Source organism: Camponotus vicinus, unplaced genomic scaffold (assembly GCF_025532165.1).
Source record: "Camponotus vicinus isolate PSW18456_S1 unplaced genomic scaffold, iyCamVici1.0 SCAF_6, whole genome shotgun sequence".
NCBI lineage: Eukaryota > Metazoa > Arthropoda > Insecta > Hymenoptera > Formicidae > Camponotus > Camponotus vicinus.
The window spans coordinates 10,363,058-10,384,462 of record NW_028141978.1 but is presented as its reverse complement, the minus strand read 5'-3'; the positions used below and the strand labels follow the sequence as shown (position 1 = coordinate 10,384,462).

General features: G+C 37.3%; 1 protein-coding gene across 4 annotated transcripts in view; it reads right to left on the bottom strand.

Annotated features, from left to right (window-relative positions):
- The window catches only part of Fas3 (fasciclin 3), a 290,217-nt gene that overhangs the window by 200,583 nt on the left and 68,229 nt on the right, over positions 1-21,405 (bottom strand). The window lies entirely within an intron of this gene.

Genomic DNA, 21,405 nt, shown 5'->3' with positions numbered 1-21,405 from the left:
GGAAGCTCCAACAGCAGCTACAATGGCAGCACATGATTTTCAACTGACATGTTAACATGCTATTGATTATACACGACATTCCTATAGCGTAAATTATCATGTATAATGATTGTCAAACACTGAAAACCGACAATGTATGTAACGAATAATGTAAATTTGTTTTAATCTTGTTAAATATTCCTCATTAACATAACGTTATATTATATAATAGCATATATTTTTTTAATAAATTGTCACATATAATGATAAATAAAAATAAAAAATTTTTAAGTAATATAAACGGAAAATATTAACAAAATTAAAATATTAATACAATTGAATAAAATTTGCATATGGAAAAAATATGAAAGACATGAATTTAGTGCACAAATATTTCACACATAATTTCATATATAATGATATTCTGTTTTTATATTTGTTTTTTAAGTTTGCATGTAAAAATATTGAACTTACGCATTTTTTCAGCATCCATTCAAGTATTTTCGTACGTCTAGTAGGCTTGATCTAAAACGTGTTTCGAAAAATAGGACATGTTTCCTTTCTTACCTGTAACAAGAAGAATAAGATTATTACATCGTGAACAAAACAAAATAAATTATGCTGAAACGTGTTATAATAAATTGAATGTAACGTTTCTTATTAAAATATAAGGGATTAATTTCTAGTTGGAATTAAAAGGACGATTATTTAAAGTTAATGACAATTTTATTTCGCGGTAGGAAAAAAACGATATTTGAAACGAAAAATATTGTCAATAGCGGAAAACGCGTTCACGCCCCATGGCATACGGACGTCAGAAGCGATTTGGGGAGCTGATACTACGGGTGAAAGTCAAATAGAAACCCCGCCGCGTTGAAATACGTCGTCGGAACGTCCCATGGTACGCTAATGGAAAGAGCTAGGTCGCGCTTCTGTATAAAGGGTGTGTCGAAAAGCTACGCGATCGCCTAAAATGGAGAGACGCTAGTAAATATCTATTATTAAAATATGCTCTCGCAATACGTATGCCGCATATAAATAAAAGAGCGGACCGCTTCTTTTTCGAGAAAATAGCTGCACGCGATCAGCTCCTCGTGATAAAACAGATTTCAATTTGCGGTAGCAAAAGCGCGTGCCGCTAAAAGATTCATACAGTCACGAAGAGACGTGCGCTACCTCGCTATTACAAATTGTATCAATGTCTAAAAGGATTTCAAGGTGAAACAATTGTCCTTGACGTTTCATTTGCTTAGAAAGTTAATAGTCACGCTCGCTTTCAAATAATAATTTCATTCAATAATGAAGAACGTTACTAACGAAGGAAATGACGCTACAAATTCTTGTTTAATCTGTAAATTAATGAATATTTTTTCCATTATTTCAAAATTTTATAATTTAATTTGACTTCTACAAATTTATTTAAAGAAAACATTATATGCTTATATAAGTATTTCTCAAAAGTGATTATAACGTAAATACAATTATGAATATGTTTATTATATTGAGTCAGAAAAAGAACAAAACGATAACAAATGACTCGTAATAAATTGTTGCATGTACTTAATATAAGAAGAGGACGATATATATGTTTTAATATATATATTTTAATTATATTTTATATTTTAATTATATCTTGTTAGATACAAGTATACTCCTTTCATTAAAGGAGTTGATTGACCAATCCAAGATACCTAATACATCGTCACCTTGTATGTAATATCATATAAATATAACGTCTCTATACCGGCGCGAACCCTCGCACGAGCGATTGCGGTCGGTTCACGAAGGGTAGACAGGGATATGTCTTTGGGGGACAGGCTCTTTACGACATTATGTATCACTTAAATACCCTCCTGCCGACAAATAGCCTGACTCATGGGATTTTATTAGACCACCGTAAGCGCATTCTATCGCGAGATAATGGCGGACGCCGGCTGAGCGTGACGCTCGGTTACGAGCACGTATAGCATTTGCAAGAACGAGACGTGTATTCGTGCGAGTAGATGCTTATGTTGACCATTAGAGGGAGAAGGTGAAAGACGAATTAAACGGGATGTCCCTTTTGCGTCAATCAGTCATTTATGAATGTCGACATATTCCGGCTAGTTGAATGACAAAGGAATGCACTAATAAAAATTCTATTGTTACGTACATATGTTAGATTGCATCGATATTGATTGGTTTCATCAGTTGCGATGACTCGCTGAATTTTCCTCTTCTACTTATCATTCCACCAGTTATTTTAATATGTAATTTAGGAATTTAAATTTAAACAAGTTTGAAAATGTTTTAATTATACGTAGAGACTCTATATTCATACTTTAATTTTAATTTTGTGAAAAAAATTCCAAAAAGTTATTGCTTAGTCAGATAATAATGTCGATTGTAGCTAGTCGTCCGTTAACTGTTTTTCTTCCGCCTGTATTATAGTCGCAGTCCGAGAAGAACAAGGGATCGTCGGGCAAAATTAATTTACGAAGGTTGTCGGTGCGACCGTCTCCCGGAGATATAATTGCGCGAAACGCGGCGCGTGATAGTCGGCGAATCGAATTAGATTCGGCGCGACGGAGAAAATGCTTCTTCTTCGTGTTAATATCACGCTACTTCTCGCGGATTTTAGACACTCTCTGGCATAAACAGTTCGCCCTGTCACTCCGCCGGGTAATAAAGCCGCCGGTGAGGCGTCTAGGAACAATTTTCGAGGCACTCCTTACTACAATCTCGCCGTCACTACCGATCCTCGACATCCTCCGAGAGAGGCTCGTAAAGAGGAACGGTTAACCAAGAACCTCCGGCAAGCTTCGTCTTAACATTTCCTGAGATAATCATAAATCCTTATTAACAAGTCTCTCTTTCTTCGCGACAGACGTATGCTCTTACATTAGATTAAGTAAACGATAGTCCCGTTTAAGATGGACTCCGTTAACATGGTCGACTACTAAAACACTCCTCGTCAGAAAAGAGAGGCGAATAAAAACTTGGTCGCGTCTCAGTCTACGAGCATCGGATTTTCGCGTAAACACGTTCGCGCTTCGTATCAATTTTAGCTTCATCGACAAAGCGGCAAGTTCCTCGAAGTTTGCTTGGACTCTTTCAACGAAGAGTTTTCGGAAAATAAATTTTGATCACGTCGCGATATATACGTTGATAGATCGAACCGGCGAGTGGCGAGGATAAACGCTGACGATGAAAGGCGAGTGTCGTTCAAAGCTTTTTACTATCTGCGACGTTCTTGTATACTTATTGCGGAGCGAAATCCCTTTAAACCGAAGCGCGGCGATGTCATCATTGACTCGGCGTTCAAAGTTTGAATATTTATAATTTGCTTGGATGGACGAGACCCGGGTTTCTAAGAGTTTCGGAACAAAGCGGATACGTGGTAGTAGTGTATGTAGTTGCCTCGTTGCTAAATTTCCGGTAGTCGAGTCGATCCGTAAAAGACTAATATGAACTTTGCTCACGGAACAAAGAAGCACAGAGGAAGGATACTATCTTTTTCGTATAACATGTGTTTTATATGTATCAAAAGGAGAAAAGTAGCTAATGGTCGCAACAAAATGCTGCATATTATATAAATACAGGAACAAACAAAATGCAAAAAAGTAGAAAAAATGTATATTATTCTGGACATTTCAAAATGTTTATCATAAATACGATTATTGATTGCCAATAATAATTTTGCATTTCCATCCAATAAATCACATAAATATTTATATTTATATTACAAAAACAATCGAGGAAAATCACAATGCCGGAGTGTGTAAATATATTAAATGGATTGTGCACACACGCATAGAGAAAATTAGATTAATTACCATAATTAATTAAGATAAAATTACCATTAACCTTCAAAATATTTAAAATTAAATAAAATATTTAAAATTATTATTATATTAATCTGAATTTTATACATTTTTTAATATCACTATCATAATATATAACTCTCTTCTCTTTCTTTCTCTTGAATAAAAATGTAACATTTTAATTATTATATAAATTATTATATTATTTATATAATGTAATGTATATTATATAATGTATATATCGAATTATTACATATTTCATTAGTTGGATCGCAACCTTCGAATATAGCAATTAGAGATTTCGGTGCCACGTATTTACGGTTTCGTTTACGGCTGCGGCATAAACCGCGTGGTGCGAAGCGGAGCAAATTAAGTGGTGATTCCAATTGCCAATGTAATAACCGAAAACCGATCGCGAAACAAGCGTACACCATTTTCTTCTTCCGCTGCGATACAGCGGCAATTCCGATAATCCGGACGCGCGCGCGCGCGCGCAGACGAATCCGACGATACTGCACACGATCGGGTTCAGGTGTAGCCCATACGGGTCACTGGCCCTCGATGCAGTCTTCTCTCGATGCATCGTGAATGCATTAATTTGTAAGGGACTATTAGTTTAGCCGCGCGCTAATCGGTGCAACAACGTTTCCAAGTGCGCATAGCCCTTGGCGGAACTGGCGGTCCGTTTCAGCGGAAAATCGCCGCAGGAGTGACTATATTATCGTATTATAGTCGCGCATTATCATCGGACTCTCAACCGCGGCATCGTTCAGCTTTAGATCCGCTTAGCGAGACGCGACATAATTCTCTTTCATGAACTTTTCGTCGATGGACCGCGCGCACGTAATACCAAGCTCGCATATTTCTCTCCCTCTCTCTCTCTTTCTCTGTCGCTCTCTGTCTTTAATTAACAGTGAAACGATATGACGATTGTGTGCGCGCGCCACCAAATGAAAATCAAAGGATTCCGCGTTTCATTGCTAAATGCAGCAGAAAACAAAGTGCGCGCGACATTTATGCTCGATCTACGCTCGTCATGACTCTCTCTCTTTCTCTCTCAATTTCCGTCTCTCTCCTTCTCTTTCTCGTCATTCTCTTTGCTTCCTTTCAGCTGCTTTCCATTAGCACGTTCTCAATGATATCGGTCCGATACCGTTCCGGCCGACAGATAATTGCAATCTCTCCCCGATATCAGCTGATGCAATTCCGAACGCGTAATGCTCTTGCTTAGTTACACGTGCGCAAATCTAACTGTATACAATGTGATACTAAAAGAGACGCCTATAAGTATACAACCGTGTAACGCGTGTAGCCATTTCACGCATTTCCGCGTCACGCTGGAAAATTCAAAGCGAGGAGAAGCAGGAGAGAGAGAGAGAGAGAGAGAAGGGAAACAGAGAGCCCGATTACATTTTCCATTAGCGGTCGCACCGGGCTTTCTTCGGGCTCTCGTCGCACGCTGGCTGGCACTCGTACTGATTATCAACCCCACAATGTTCGAGGTCAGGTCGCTTTTTTTTCCTCCCAGAGTTCTTTTCCCCCGCCTCATTTGCTATTCTCTTATGCGAAAGACCTAACGTGAATTCCCTATACATCAGGTTTTCGCGTCGAGAAAGTATTACACGTTGATCAAATCGCCAAAGTTCTCATCGCTCTCGTCCACGTTATCGAGATAATAACGAAATATCCGAATGTGATGTGGTTACGTATTCATCCCGAATAGATTTCAAAACGGATAAAGTGGATACGTGGATAGTGTGATATGTGTGAGCTGATTACTCAGTCATACCACGCAATATTTTTGCAGCGCGTCCCGAATGATTGAATAGATTGAATACGCTACGGATATCCGTGATAATGTATAGAAATGATATAAAGTGGATAATATTATTTCAACATTACCAATTTATGCATTGAATTATCGGATGGTAACGAAATGCTATTACTTGACGCAATCGCTGTTTTCAATTAGCACTCTTATAACTAATTAATGTTTAAGTATATAATAACAACGATTAGTACATTATACGTTGTAACGCTTTTCTCTCTTCATTTGAAAACGTTAAATAATCTTTGTGCCGCTTCTGTAATAAATTATAGTTTTATCCGGTATTTCGAATGAAATTAATAACTGAAAATCAAATGTAATTAATTAACTTCATTCGAAATAGATAGCTACGCGTCCCGTAATTCAACAATTGCGACGCGATCAAATTTATACTTGGCGATTTATGCATAAACACTTTTCGGAACATGTCGCTCGAGTTAATTCGGGGCTTCCGAATAAGCCGCAAAAATTTATCCGCATGTTTACAGATCGTCCGATGCATCTGCTCGTGGCTAATGGTTTCCTTTAGACTGAAAATTTAATTAAACCATTGCAACCGATACAGCTTATGAATAAAATTCTGTAAGGATCTAACGCGCTATATATTTACTGGTGGGCAAAAAGAGGTATGCAATATCGGGTCCGATGCGTAATTCTCTGCGGCTCGTATCTCTAACCCAGCTATGATTAATCTCGCGTTATTGCCATTACATATAGCACCGCGGTGCATAAACGAGAGAGCAACCGGACTGGAACAGAAATCGGAAATAACGGATTTATCGCCCCGGGGAAAGATTCCACCGATTTCAAGTGACGTCCCGCGTTCAAGGCGAGCGCTCGTTCTTTCGCCTGGATGCGTCGCGGATGCACCGAAGTGAGTGAGCTCGCGAAATTCCTGTCCCGGAAGGTGGAACGATATTAAACTTATTCATCGAGCGATGGAAGAATGGAAGGAGAGTCGGAGATGTTAATTTTACGGCGAAAGATAACGAGAAAATTCGCCGGCGGCGACCTCGATAAGGATTAATAACTGCAAGATACGTAAACGTGACTAAGAATGCATATCGCGTATTAAAGCCATCAAAATATTAGAAACCTACATTATTGAAAGTTACGTTAATCGAATAAAGAAAAGATCATTATTTGTGTATAAATAATACACTTTGAAATCTATCGCGATTTTCTCCATCGGAGATGACGTTTCCAAACCAGTCGAATTGTAATAATTCGCATAGACTTACAAATTCGGATCGCCAATAATTGTAACGACAGACGTTTCGTCTTCGCGCGAGGAGGGTAAATAATTTCCATAACAAGGTAGGGCGGACATAGAACGAATTCTTATCAATTTATCGCTAATCGACTAACGCGAGCAATTAAAGATGTAACCGGTCGAACAGCTGGCGGCGAGCTGGGGGCGGATCGTTGATTTTAATCGGCCATTCATTCGTGGAATGCTCGTATCCCGAGGAAAACGACTCGCACACCGGCCTTTGTGCGACGGGGAACAAGCGGAGGCGAGCGCATCGGAGCACGTAATTTTCATAACTTCTCTCGCGGAGACAATAACCGCGTGCTTCTCGAGCCCCACCTCCTCGCGAAGAGGAGCAGTGCTCGAACAGCTAAGTGGTTCGAACCGGCGGATCTTACTTCCTCATTCTCTCTCTTACCCTCCTCATCCCTTCGTCTCCTTTCTTCTCGCTTTCACGCCGTTCGCCGCATCTTGCAGCTCCTTTGCGTTTTCCGATGTAACCACTTTTCTCGCCGCGTCGCGCCTCTGAATGGCCACTGCCTTTTATTCCGCAGACTGAGAGAAATATGACGGGCAAATCTAATTTGAGTATTTACGAGATTATCATCCTTTCGAGTTTATGTTGTCTGACACAGCCGTATATTTCCCTCTCTGTTTCAAGATCTCTCTAGTGCTTATCGGGAGATTGGTCGAGGTTAGTTAAATGCGAGGCGGGTCGTAAAAGCTTATCGGCGGATATCGAGAAATATCGATGGAATTCATAATCGTTTAAAGCGATAGATCAATTCGCTCTGACAGTTGCAAAGCACGCGACGGACGGGAATCGTATGAGTAGCTCTCTCTCTCTCTTTCTCTCCGGGAAGGACCCTCCAATTCATCATCTCAATAATCGTATACAGAATCACCGTGTTTTATGTTGTCCCGGTGACGCGCATCGACGAGCACAAAGTTCCCAGAGGGGGACTCGGACGCGATCCTGAATCTACGAACAGCATCAAACCAGGATGCACGTATCTTCGCGCGCGCCGCTATGACTTCTATTTTATTGCGCTCGCTTGAGCGATCACGAAGAAATCAAATTACTTCCGCCGTGCGCGAGCTCTTGTACGCGCGAGTTTTCCCGTAAATATATTTTCGACCCCGCAAAAGGCATCTCTCGCTTGTCCTTCGTCGGCAAACTGAATACTCGGCGGATGATTCACAAAGTTATTGAAAACTTTGTTTGTCGTGTACACGACTGCGTCGAATCACGAGTTCGCGACAGAGTTTAAATGACAACTACGAGTAAACTTCCAAAGATGTATCTCTTAAACCTCGGTTAAATGTAGCGTATGAGCTTTTCACAAAAAAGTTTATCTCGATATATAGAATAATTTAAGCATGAAGAGAAGATAAACGCAAATGTATTTATGCTAATATTGCGCTATTGAAGAAATAACTGTTCAAACAAATCAATAATACATAATTTCAAATCGGAGCAGTAATCTAAAAAATATTAAATTAATATTATTGATAAGATGAAATATATATATAATGTTATATTTGGGCTTCATTTACAAATAAATGCATGTAATTATTCACGCGAGTATACTAGAATAACGATTCATGTTTTCATGAAATGTTTTCATGAAAAACAGATGGCGATGATTAAAAATAGCGACTGCTTTTAACTTTTCAAATAATTAAAGTATAGACTGTACCACACACAAGTATGATGCTTGTCACGTTGTGTTCAGTCTTATTAACTAACTTACTCTCAAAAGCCTACGTAGCTCGTGAATTAAATCCGTCTTCCCCTGTATATATGTATACATATATCTCTATCTAATCCGTATATTGCATCAGACAAACGGAAACAATCTTTCGTCTCCTCATGCTAAGAACCGTGGCATCATCTGTCAGCCCTCTTTCATTACATTCGCACGAACAATCACCAAGGGATCAAATTAGCCGCTTTTGATGTGGATCCAGCGAGGTGGATGTGCAATTCGTTCGCGGGTCGGACGTGTTTTCCAATATAGAGGGTTTTGCGCGCGTATACGAAGTAGCCGCGAGGGGTTCTGCTTGCAAACTCCTGAAGAACGAGCGTGGGATCGAAGCAGAAGGGTGGTGATGGGAGCTGTTGGATAAGACCCGAATACCCGGAGGGCACGACCGAATCTCTCACGTGTGGACGGTTCCGCGTGTTATGCAAATATGTTCTCGCGCTCGTGTCTCCTTAACGAATATTGCCAAACTTCCCGTAGTTACGACCGGAATAAAAACTTTGAAGAGACTATCACGAACGAGTCGGAAAAAGAAAATTAGTTTTCCGACACAACTTGTACTTGATTCACGTCAATGGACTAATATTTATGTTCAATTAATCGATGCCCGAAGACCTGTTATCGGTCAGATCGAAGATGATGAAGCGACGATTTTATAACAAGCGTTTTCAAATAAAGAGAGACGATTTTATAACAAGCGTTTTCAAATAAAGAGAGACTAAAGTATGTGATTTCATCGACCTTCACTCTTCTAATAATATCTCGCGAGTCTCGCGACGTTCTTGATATTTTAACCTTACGTTATTATCATTATTTCTGTGAAAGAAATCACTTTTCGAAGCTTTTAAGATATATGTTGTATGAAAAATATTATTGAAATTTAAAAAAGTAACAAAGAACAATAATTTTTATATAGAATTTATAAATATTACTTCATTATATAATTTTATATTATAAATTCGCACGATTTATTACAGATTATGTTTAAAAAATATAATCCATAAATATTTAATTAAATTTTTAGTAATTATATACACACGATATAAAATAAACTTTTATGCATGAAATATAAGAATGTTTTTTAGGAAATTAATAAGAAAGAACAATTTTTTTGCTATTATCATCATAATGACATCATGTACAGACATACATAATCAGACAAAGAAAGAATATCTACATAAGAAATGAGAAAATTACATTGATAATTGCACATTAAACGGTATTTCATACTTCTGCCGCATCTGTGCAAGTATAGTATAGCATATGTACAGTATTCTTTGATCTTTTGATTCAGAGATAGCGGATATACGTAATTCACAGACGTAAGTGAAGTGCTCATCCCACATGAGAAAAGATATGCGATTGTACTTAGCGAGTATAAAGTTGAATTCCAATTATCTTCTTAATTAGAATCTCTAGTGAATTTCTAGTGAACATGATGTTCCTTAATTACTCGAAGTACTTAATTATCCTAATTTCCTCTATCACAAAAGAAGCTCTTTTCTGTAATTAGAGATTTGCATCGAAATAAAAATATCGGTTTCAATAATTGAATAAAAGGCACAAAATATCGTTACTCGAATATATCGTCTCAAAAATCACTACTAAACCGTTCTTCCTTTTACGTAAATGTACTTTGAATGCATCACACTTACAAATCGCATATAAATCGAAAATCAATATTAATATCTTGCTTTTCAATCTTTTTATAATCTGCGTAATTCATTTTGTCTTGTGGTACATGTAAAACATAACGTGATATAAAGTTTTTATCAACTGGCAAAAGTTTTTATCAACTTTTCGAAATACATAGTTCGAGTTTAGTGACAAATTTGTCTCAAATTAATTTATTATTTAGGTAATTTTCTGCTTTATTGCCGCTCAAAGCTGATTGTTGGCAGTCGGGCATTTTTTTTTCCGTCGTATGAAGAGCATTTTCAGTTCCCTTAGTTAGACGACACATCCCCCGAGATTCAGATCGGCGACATAACGTCAACGTCGTTGAAAAACCACCCCTGATTAATGCAAGCGACGCACGCACACCCTTTTCCCTTATCTCGCGTACGCACACATATCCCCTGCCTTACAAGGCGTGCGTTATCGGCACTATCACCCGCAGTTCACGCGGGTACGGCGCGTGTCGTCGCTATTGTAGTCGTCGTTTCCGGTCGGACGCGATGGATCGCGTGAGATTGAAGAGAGTCTCGATTCTTGAATTACGTTCGCGATCGAGAGCCGCTTTGCTCGCTCAGGCGAGCACTTAACGCAGTAAACAGCACTTATCGATTAACTGATGCTGATTAAAGCTGTTTGCTTTACATATTGCGTGCGAGATGAACAACAGTAATAAAATGATATCGATCAAAAGGAAATTATCGAACCCGTATGTTTGATTTTTAGAAATATTTTCATACACACACTTAATACAGAAATAAAAAATTAATTAAATTATATTTTCTGAGCATACAAAATTTTTAAATATTAAAAAGCTATGTAAATTTAAGAAAACAAATAACAGTAGTTACAAGCAAATAAAAATCACTGTTAATTAAAGACACATGTGCGTTTTAAAGATGCACATTTTATACTTGGGTAATAAAATAATGAAAAATACCGTTTATAAAAATTATCAGAATTAAATCGATCAATCATGTTATCGTAATAAATCACGAATTATTGGAGAACAGCTAAGTGATAATCAAGAATTTATGCACGACGATAGCGAAAATAAGGATTTATTCCAATCTACAATAATATTTCACGCGCGGTTAATTCTCTTTACACACACGTGCACACGAGCGCGCGCTTTTCATAAGTATTTCAAATCCTGCGAATCCTTCGCATATTAACTAGGATTGGCGAATACACGCGTTTTACTATATTTGCTCGAGAGAACTTGCTAACACAGAACCACGGCATTATTCAATTTGCATTCAACGACATGCCGGCTAATGCATCAAGGAAAGACTGGATGCGTGTAGCATAATGGGAGATCTGGAATATTATCAGAAGCGTAAAGAGTTAATTTAGAGAAACGCGAAAGATGAAAAATATCGTTTATCGCACCTCAACGAGTGCACGTAGTATGATATTCGCACGCACAAAGCATGTTGTCTTTATCCCTTATTAAGAGATGACGATAAGAAATTACAGTAATTAGAAAATTCAATTAAAAAAAGGAAAAGAAATATATTAATCTACTCAACGGAAACTCGATAGAGCATCGCGTGGGGAAAGTTACACGCGTTCCTGTTGTTGTTTCCCGATGGATTACGCTATATAATACAGGGAGTTTAACGTTTAATTCCACGCAACGTTTACCAACAACGTTGCGCGAGCGCCAGGACAGACGAGGCGGTTTACCTCATCTTTATATACGAGCTCGCGTTGTAACGAACGAATAATTATTTGTAACACTCTGTCACACGCGCGGTCTCGCGGCTCGTCGTCTGCGAGAGACGCGGAATAGCGGCAGGCATAATTCATGAATACACACATCTCCCGAGGCGCAAGTACAAAAGGCGAGTAAATCGTTACGGGCTATCCTTTTTCCATGGAAATTTGTTCGCGCGCGTATGTCGCTTTACTAAGGTCCGGGATGTTTTCCATGCGGCACAGTTTTCCGTGCTTGCCCTCCGGCGCCGCCTCCCATGAATTATAAACGTCGGCGAAATGAGGAAGTTGCTTAAAAGGATTTAAATTCTGACGCGCGCCGACCGGCCGACGTCGGCCCCTTCCTCCCTTCAAGTTTCTTCTTTCAATCTCCACGCGTCGTAAACTCCTTTCTCTTCGAGACGGGGCGATATCATTTCAACTTTTGCGCGAAATTGAAAGCGGGACGGAACATATCGCCTGAGAATCAACGGCGCGAACGTGGCATGCTCGCCGCCATCTCTCCCTCTATCTCCCTTTCCGCCAATTCGCTCTCCTTCCTTCTGCAACGTTTCATTCCGCACTTTCATAACACACGGGTTATCATGCCAAGCGGTCGAAGTGAAAATAAATTGGCGAAGCGCGCTTCGAGAGTTTTCATTAAATCGTTCAAAGACGATGAAATCCTATTTATCGATATTTGATGGCCGATGTTAGAAAGTGAGAAAAGATTTGCAATTTTTAAGACACTTGTCGAAAAATGTTTACTGAATCCTTGAGATTCCAACGTAACGATAGAGATTGTCAACGTAAAGATACGTGAATGAATGTGTCTTGATAAATTGGAAAATTATTTCCTTTTTATGGAGAAATATTTATAAAAAAGATTATTCTTAAAGCGAATAAACATATGATACATTTGCTATGTAAAAACATAACAGTTCACCACACGATTAACTTCAGCAATTTTTTATAATGCCACGTAATAGTAACGAATGAAGAAATATCGCGGATTCGCGGAGATTTGTCATAGAGTTTACGAAGCGACATGATACCGGGACGATAGTAAACCCGCCGTTTCTTTTCGTCCTTTTGCATCCATTGTACGTTTTTCCGTTTCGAGTAACGAAGGGAAAAAGTGAGAATGTGGGACGGAACGGAAAACAACAGAAAGTCTAGCAACGGGGAAAAAGAATTCCTAAGTAAATTACAAAGAGGAACGTATGTAGAGAACGAGCATGGCTACGAACATAAAACTTGCATTACCATCTAACCGTACTTGCGAAAATATCTGACGCGACTAGAAAATATAATTCTATTTTTCATTCAAAAAAATATACTTTTTACACTTTTACACATATAAAATGTCTAAAAGCTTATTTTAGTTAAGCTTATATATCAACTATCACGAATGAATGTGCGTGCACAATAAAAAATATTGCATATTAGAGTCACATAAGATGTTAGATATAATAAATGTTAGAAAAAAGCTTGGAGAATAACTGTCTAAAAAATTACGTTTTAATTTTTTATCACCATTTGCAATCAAGAATTCGCGTATTCAGTATATTTTATTATATTAAAATTTGTAGGAAAAGATCTTTTATCATTCTTGAAAAACAAATAATATAATATACGATTAATTGATTTATATACATATAGATGAATAACGTATTTTAAATAATCTTGTATATAATAAACACAATTTTTTATTTCCTGGAAGCATTTGTTATTACATTTAATTTATTATTAGTTATTTTTTTACCTTTATATTTCAATCAAGAATATATGTGAAAATCAATGCTTGAGTAAAAATATAATCTTGTTCTAGTTTCAAACATATATATAGTATATAAATTTTCATTAGAATATACCTAAATTTATAAATAAAACGGATTAATGGACCGTCTTGTTTTACTTATCACCTGTCTATTTCTAATATTTGTGGATGTAGATCGTTAAGAATAATGTACAGTAAATCCCTTTTCATTCACTTAAACCTAATTTAATCTTCACATAATGTCTTTTTCAGAAACGCGCAGTCGAGACAATCATTATTATCGTGAAGCGTAAAAGAGACTATAAACCTGTAATATTGCATAGGGGAAAAACTGAGGGATAAGTGTGTCGTGACATCCCACAACGTGTTGCCAAACCCTGACCCTAAATTGGGGGAACTTCTTATTTGTTTCTCTTTCTCTCTCGTTCTTTATTTCTCTCACTTTCCGATCCCTGTGTATTTTTCCGCCTCGAGTGCTCGAGCAGAAAAAGCGGAATGTCGAAAAGAAACGGGTGCAGAAATCGGTACCCTTGAACAGACGAACGATAAAGCAACACAGCTAGCAAGTATTGGCAAATGAGGGTGTCTCGTCTTTCTGATTGCCCTCGAGGCCGATTGTACGCTTCGATAGATTGAGAAGGAACGAACGGAATGAAGATTGACCCCACGAACAAGTCGCGCATTTACAGTGATGAAAATCAAAGATGTAACCGGCGAGAAAGATCGAGTGACTGAGAATATTTTCTTGAAAGTGATCCGGCGCGAGAAAAATCTAAAAATTCTAGAGGAAAATCCAACGTTAAAAATCGAAACCCAATGCGATGGGATAAAATATGATTACTATAAATATGTTTCTTGTGTGTAATTGTATATACAACGTGAATAAAAAAAAATTATTTTGTCCTACGACAAAAACGATGTTGTTTGATGTTGCATAGTTCCAATGACTTTATATACTGAATCTATACTAGATCTGCTTGTCCAAGATGCATCTAAATGCACGATAATTTAACCGGTCATTGAGACAGCAATAACGTATCCTAGCCGTTACAAAGATGGACGACTGTAATTTAAGCGAACACGCAACAGTTCGTGATATTTACAGCCATATTAATGTCGTGCCAGCTATAAATTGCCTGCCCACTATAATACTCGCAATGATTCGAAGAATCAGAAAATCTTTTCTTTTCATTTTTGACTACATTTTACATGACATTTAATTTTGGAATAAATTCAATGCATTCATGAAATAAATAAATTAGAATAAAGAGATAAAAAAGAGTAAATTCAATATAGTAAAATGGTATATAATAGAATAGAATTAATATATTATAAAAATATTTTCCTGAGAAATTAGCGCGACAGAAATAAACGTGCGTTTAAACATAGCAAATACCAATACCATAGATAGATATCGACAGACCTTACTTATATATGCGCTCGAAGAAGTGCCACGGAACTGGGTCGAAGCCGTGATAAATCGCATCAATTTACCATGGATCGATACACGGAACCTTTATTAAAATCGAAGTCGCAATATTTCTGCTTCAGAGCGCACATCGTGACTATCGATTTCGCGATACCGACCAAGATGATGGTAATATATTAGCATTACCTGCTGACTGAGATAACTTTCAATAAACATTAACAGAGACTTAACTCTGATTTTCCGCTTCATTCCGGAGAAAAAAATCGAAAAAAATGAAGAATACACAGACACATATTATTAACGTTCACCAGTATTGATAGAAATGACTAAATGTTATAAACAATTGTATAAACCAAATAACAAGACACATCGATTTAACATGTTAATAATCCATTTTGTGCTTATCCATTTTTGTGTTAATTTTTAGTTCTATTCGAGAGCTCACTTAATCACGATAAATATCATTCAACTGTAAATGTAAAAAATTGCGATAATTTCGAATGATTTGACATATTTAACATTTTACATTTTACTTTTCTACGATTACGTAAAACGAGAAGAAAAAAAAGAAATGAATATATCAATAACAAATACTAAAACATGATGAATATTATACCTATCGTGTAAAATCTGTCGTGTTATTGCTAGAAAGCTATTTGTGAATATTTTACTGTTTTTAGTCGAAGTAATAAAAAAATCTCTCTTTCCTAGAAATATACATTTTTATTTCCTCAACTTTTGAAACCAAGTTTATTCGCTATATTACTTTTCACACGTTGAATCTTGCTTGATTTTTGAAATTCTCTTTGCGACCGATCTCTCATTCCCCGGGTCGGCGATCAAAGTCGGTTACTCGCTTCGAAATGAAAGAAAAAGGTAACGTCTCGCGCAAAAGTGAACGACCGATTCTTTGCTCCGCGTCGTGGCATCTGTCTAATATTTCTCGCGCTCTAAGGACGACACCGTCGTCGTACGATGCCTTCCTCGAGAGCGGAACAGAAGATGTCGAATCGGGAACGAAACGCGAATTCCTTCCAAAAGAATCCCGTGTGCATACAGAGTGTCTCGGAAAATCGTAATACAATCGTAAAGGAAATGCAATTTTTTATTTTAAAAAAAATCAATATACAACACGTTGCCTTCCTGACAAATTTCCGAAAAGTGCATTGAGAATTTAAAAAATTTATTTTCTTTTATCTTTAAGAATTTTATATCATAATCATTACTCTAAAGAAAATATTAGAATATTTGTTTATTGGTATTTACTTTTCATATATTTTTCTTCTGACCTCGAATGTCCATTTTGTCTAATTACACCCAATGTATAGGGTAGGTGTTAAGGGGCGATAAAGAGGTAGAAGAATGCGACTATACGGTCACGAAACAGGTGCAATGAGAACGGCAGCCAAGGCGGCGTCGGCGATGGCGCAGGCAGAGGCACGTGAGTTACGTATCGGAAAAGCGCGACGTGGAATTCGCTGATTTTACACACGGAGCAGGAAATATTTCCGGGAATTGTGCCGTGGGTAACAGCCGTAGAAAAGCCACCACTGCGGCACCTCCACCTCCACCACCACCACCATCGCCAACAACATCCGCACGAATACCAACGCGACACCTTTTCTCCACGTCGCTGCCGCTGCCAAAGTAATGCCGTTTCTTGCAGAATTCGGACCATTCATGAATGCATTACCGTCTTACTTTCACGCTATTCTTGCCCGCTCCGTGTGTGAGTATAAAGCTACATCAAGCTAAACACATATGAAGAATAGATTCTCTTTCGCCTTCGTTAAGTAATGATGAGTATAAATTATCTATGGTAATGTAAAATAAATATCATGTCAATATCTGTCTAATATCTGTCTTCATATATCTCCGCCATTTAAATTGCAATAAAATGATTTAAAATGATTTAAAGCGAGTTTGGAGAATTGTTCAACTTACATATTTACACACTTTATTCCCTTTTCTTTCTTCCTCAATTTAAAGTTTAGCGATCGATATTCGAAATTCAATGATTTATCGTTGCGATGAGAATTCTGATCTTATGCAAATCTTCGAGTGTTCTATCGGATGCGAAGATGCCCGCTATTTCGAAATAGCGGATATTCCAGCGTCGCGACGCAAGATAATAGCAGCCCGCGATTTATCGATGAGTAACGATACGGCTACGGTTTCCAAGTCGTAACGCGAAACGTCGCCTTTCTTACACCCCCCCGTATTATGCGAGCGTGATAAGCACCCGCGGATTACGTTGACTACGCAGACCGCGCGAGTCTGGAGTCTGGATCTCGATGGAGGGAGCGGGGGTGGTAATGCGGAAGAGATCTCGCTTTACGCGCGAATGGGACATGTACGACCCGATTCAAACCCGTTTTCAAAATACTCGGACTTTCCGGCATAAATGGATTTAACGGAATGGAAGTTATCCGGCCACCGGGACATTTTATCCGGAACCGTCGCTGGGGGAGGAAAGAGAGAGGGAATAAAAAATTTCTATCCGTCTATATATGAGAATGTCTATATACGTATTACATACACGCGTATTACATACGCGACGGAGATCCGCTTCACGCTCCGACGCGGCTGACATAATAGTTAATTTCAAATGTTGTCGATGCATTCCACTGCGTCGGCTATTGACGATTTAATTTTCGGCACCTGGCCGATATTTCTCGTCGCGACAGCGCGATTAATTGAATTTCGAAAACGCGCGCTATCGCGCGCGAAATAAAAGGCAATAATTTGCGTTTGTGCGATTTCCATGCTTCGTGTCGTTTAGCCGAGAATCGATCAACGTAAATTCAATGCTTCGAAATTTATCTGTTTATAATCAGATTCGCGTTATTTAATTCAGTGCGGTCCCTAAAATAATCTCTTCGAAAGAAATCCCCTAATTGATGAACACTTTATACAATAAAATTAGTTTTCTAATACGTCTTATTTACGCATACTTTACTTTAAAATATTTTAAAGGAAAAAAACATAATATTTTAGAGATATCTTTCTATATTATATTAATCGCTAATAAGTATAATGCAATCTTTTAGGAATCAATGAAGCTAAAACATTATTTTGCGTAAATGTTTGCTCTAAAAGAACAGAAGATCTTTTCTTATTTTTCATAAAATATTCTTAGTCGCAAAATACATTTCAAATCAATATTGGAAATCGATTAAAACAAGCACGCTATTTTAAATATATTCAAATTTTACAAAAATTAATGCAATAATTAAAGACAAAGATTAAAAATAAACCTAAGGTTATTTTCTTAGAAAATTTCACGTAATAGTGTTTACATCAATGTGAGCCGTTACAACGTGAACGTGCTGTGAGATGTTTAGAATATACCTTCTGCAATATTTATGTTGCCTTTCGCAGCAGGTTGCTAACAGGAGGAGTCCGTGCTAGCGGGAGTTTCCACACTCAAGACCGTTTCTGCCAAAAGATAACAGTTAACTGAATAAAACTTTGAGTTTGTCACGCAGAGTATAATACAATCTGTATTCTGGTGTTCAGCGACCTGTCGAGGTATTGTAAATATATAATGTTTACGCTCGGTCTGTTAATGTTTCCTACGAGATCCTGCGTACATGCATGTGTGTGTGTGTGTGTGTGTGTGTGTGTGTTGTTCTGTCTCGAGAATAAATACTATATTCAATGAACTTTTCACAATAAAAGGAATGCGTGATTCAATATTTTCTTTTTTTAGGCCAAGTTTAGATAAACCGCGCATTCTTCATTTTAAATAAAGTGTATCTAAAATAGATTGTAATACAGGTCACCTCAGTTTAATATATAATATAAAATTAATATACAATAATTTATACTGTTATATATAATATTAATATATAATACTAATTTTACATATTTTACATTTTACCTCCTTTATTAATCAAGCTCAAATACTTTATAGCTCTTTCATATTGCCTCGACTTATTACTTAAACTTTTCTAATGCAATGATTGTTACGTCGGTGATAGAAAATTAAAAATTAAACGTCAATAAAATAGACAAATTCCTGCAGAGGTACAAGCAAAAGCAAAGGTAACATGTGGTAGGTTCACGACCGAGTATATCGGAATACGAGTGACATGCGACATGACGATTTGAAAAACGTTACCTGGCCGAGCGACGCGGGCGAAATCAGATTTTTGTTTGTCGTTGTGCGTTGTTCACAGCCCATAGTTTTCATCTCCATAAAGATTGCGTGACGCAGTGCAGAGCTTTTCAATTTTCGATAGGAATCAAATTCCTGTCACTCGCGCACAGAGGACTATACGCCTCTGCGTGACAAAATCGTCTAAAAGAAACTGTTCGTTATTTTTTTTATCACCAACAGCGAATGAGACCATCGGCGCGTTTGTGGAACGTTGTTGTAACTCAATCACGAAATTCGCATGCTACGCTATGCAAAATACAACAATCGGAGTAAGAAACAGAATCGCTGACACGCTGCACACATCTACACCACGTGACACAGCCATGTTTCGTCCGCTCTAATACCGGTGCTTACTTCCATGTCGAGAAGCATTAATAATTTGAAAGTTAAAACACAGTTTACAAACACAACTGAAAATTGATATAGCAACTTCTAGCTTTACGAAGTAAGTTAGCTTTACGAAAGCAAGCAGAGATTGCAATCTTTTGCTTTACGAGCTTTCGCGAATTAATTAATATTAAGAAATATATTGAATATTGAAAAATAAAAACTTTCATTCAACATGACATATACAATAATCGATAATCAATAGAATATTTTAATAAATAAATAAATAAAAATATACATATATGGCTTTTTTATATTTTCAGTCGTGGAACTTTTGCAGGTATAACGATAGAAAAACGAACATTGTTAAAATGTTTCAATTTTTTTATTATAAAATGTTATTGTTTAATTTAAAATTGTTAAAATAGAGATATAAATATAAAAATATCGCAGGGAAATTGATCAAAGTTGATTAATATACGAATGTTCATTATTCCTAGGGAGATGCAACGAGAATTTTGATGGGCTTATTTACGATAGCCCGCGGCTGTTTCACCGCGGCTTTTAATCAGTCCGAATATATATACCGGATATGCAAAAAACTTATCCGCGGTCGGATATTACTTGGTTACATCCCTGCGAAGCGGGGCAATTTAATCAGCTCTCAACATTATATCGACGAGGAACAGAATTGCGATTCTTATCGCGCGCAGCGAGCTGCTTTCCTACCGACAGATTGAAAAAGCTTCACGGCGCTTGCTCTCCCGTGCCTCCGTGCTTTTATATCCAACCGTATATAACGAGGATTCCGATGAAATGCCGCTCACGGAGATTATTTTTGCTTATTACGGCGTCGACGAAAGAGAGAGAGAGAGAGTTAAGGAACTACGATATTCGTAAGTTCGCCGTATCCTCAGCGAACCGAAAATACTGCCGCGCAGGAAGTTAACTCTTTGAGTAGTCGAACTATAAAATCACGTTGGTCGCATACGAGTGAAAGTATCACGATACTACCGCAAACGTAATATTACAAAGTTGTGCGACAAGGCAAAACTTCATATCGAGAAAAAACCTACAAGTTTGGGATATTAAAACATTGTGCTAAAATCTCGTATAAATCGCGTATTAAAATAATGCGACTCGTTCATTTTATTTTTACACTTTAAATTAATGACATGCACTGTTAATACGCAGATTAAGGTCAAACATGTTTTAGGTACGGTTTGAGCGAGGAGTAGTGTAAAGCTCTCGCTCTGAAGTGCCTTCGCTCTAAAATTCCGTATTTTCTATCACTTTTGCAGCGTGTTTTGAATTCAATCAGTTTCGGAGCGCTTTTCGAACAAAAAACATTTTTCTGTTTTTTCTTTTTTCTTTCTTCTTTTTTTTTAGTGTTATTATTTTTGGTCTGCGGTAGTTTTGCTAGTTTAGTAAGGCAGTGTATTTTGTGTGGAAAACGCGTTTCTTTTTACATTAAAAAAAATATATAAAAATCGTCCATTTTATTATAATATAATTTTTAATTTAAATTCATATAGTAAAAAATATAAAAAATATTTAATGTAAAAGCTCTGTCTCTCTAAAATTTCGAATTTTTTATAATTCACAAATAAAATTTAAAAAAAAAACTTGTGTATTTGTGGAATAATGCTGTATTTCGTGATAACAAATCCCAAGGACGAAACTATGCTGTGCATTTATTGTACGTTG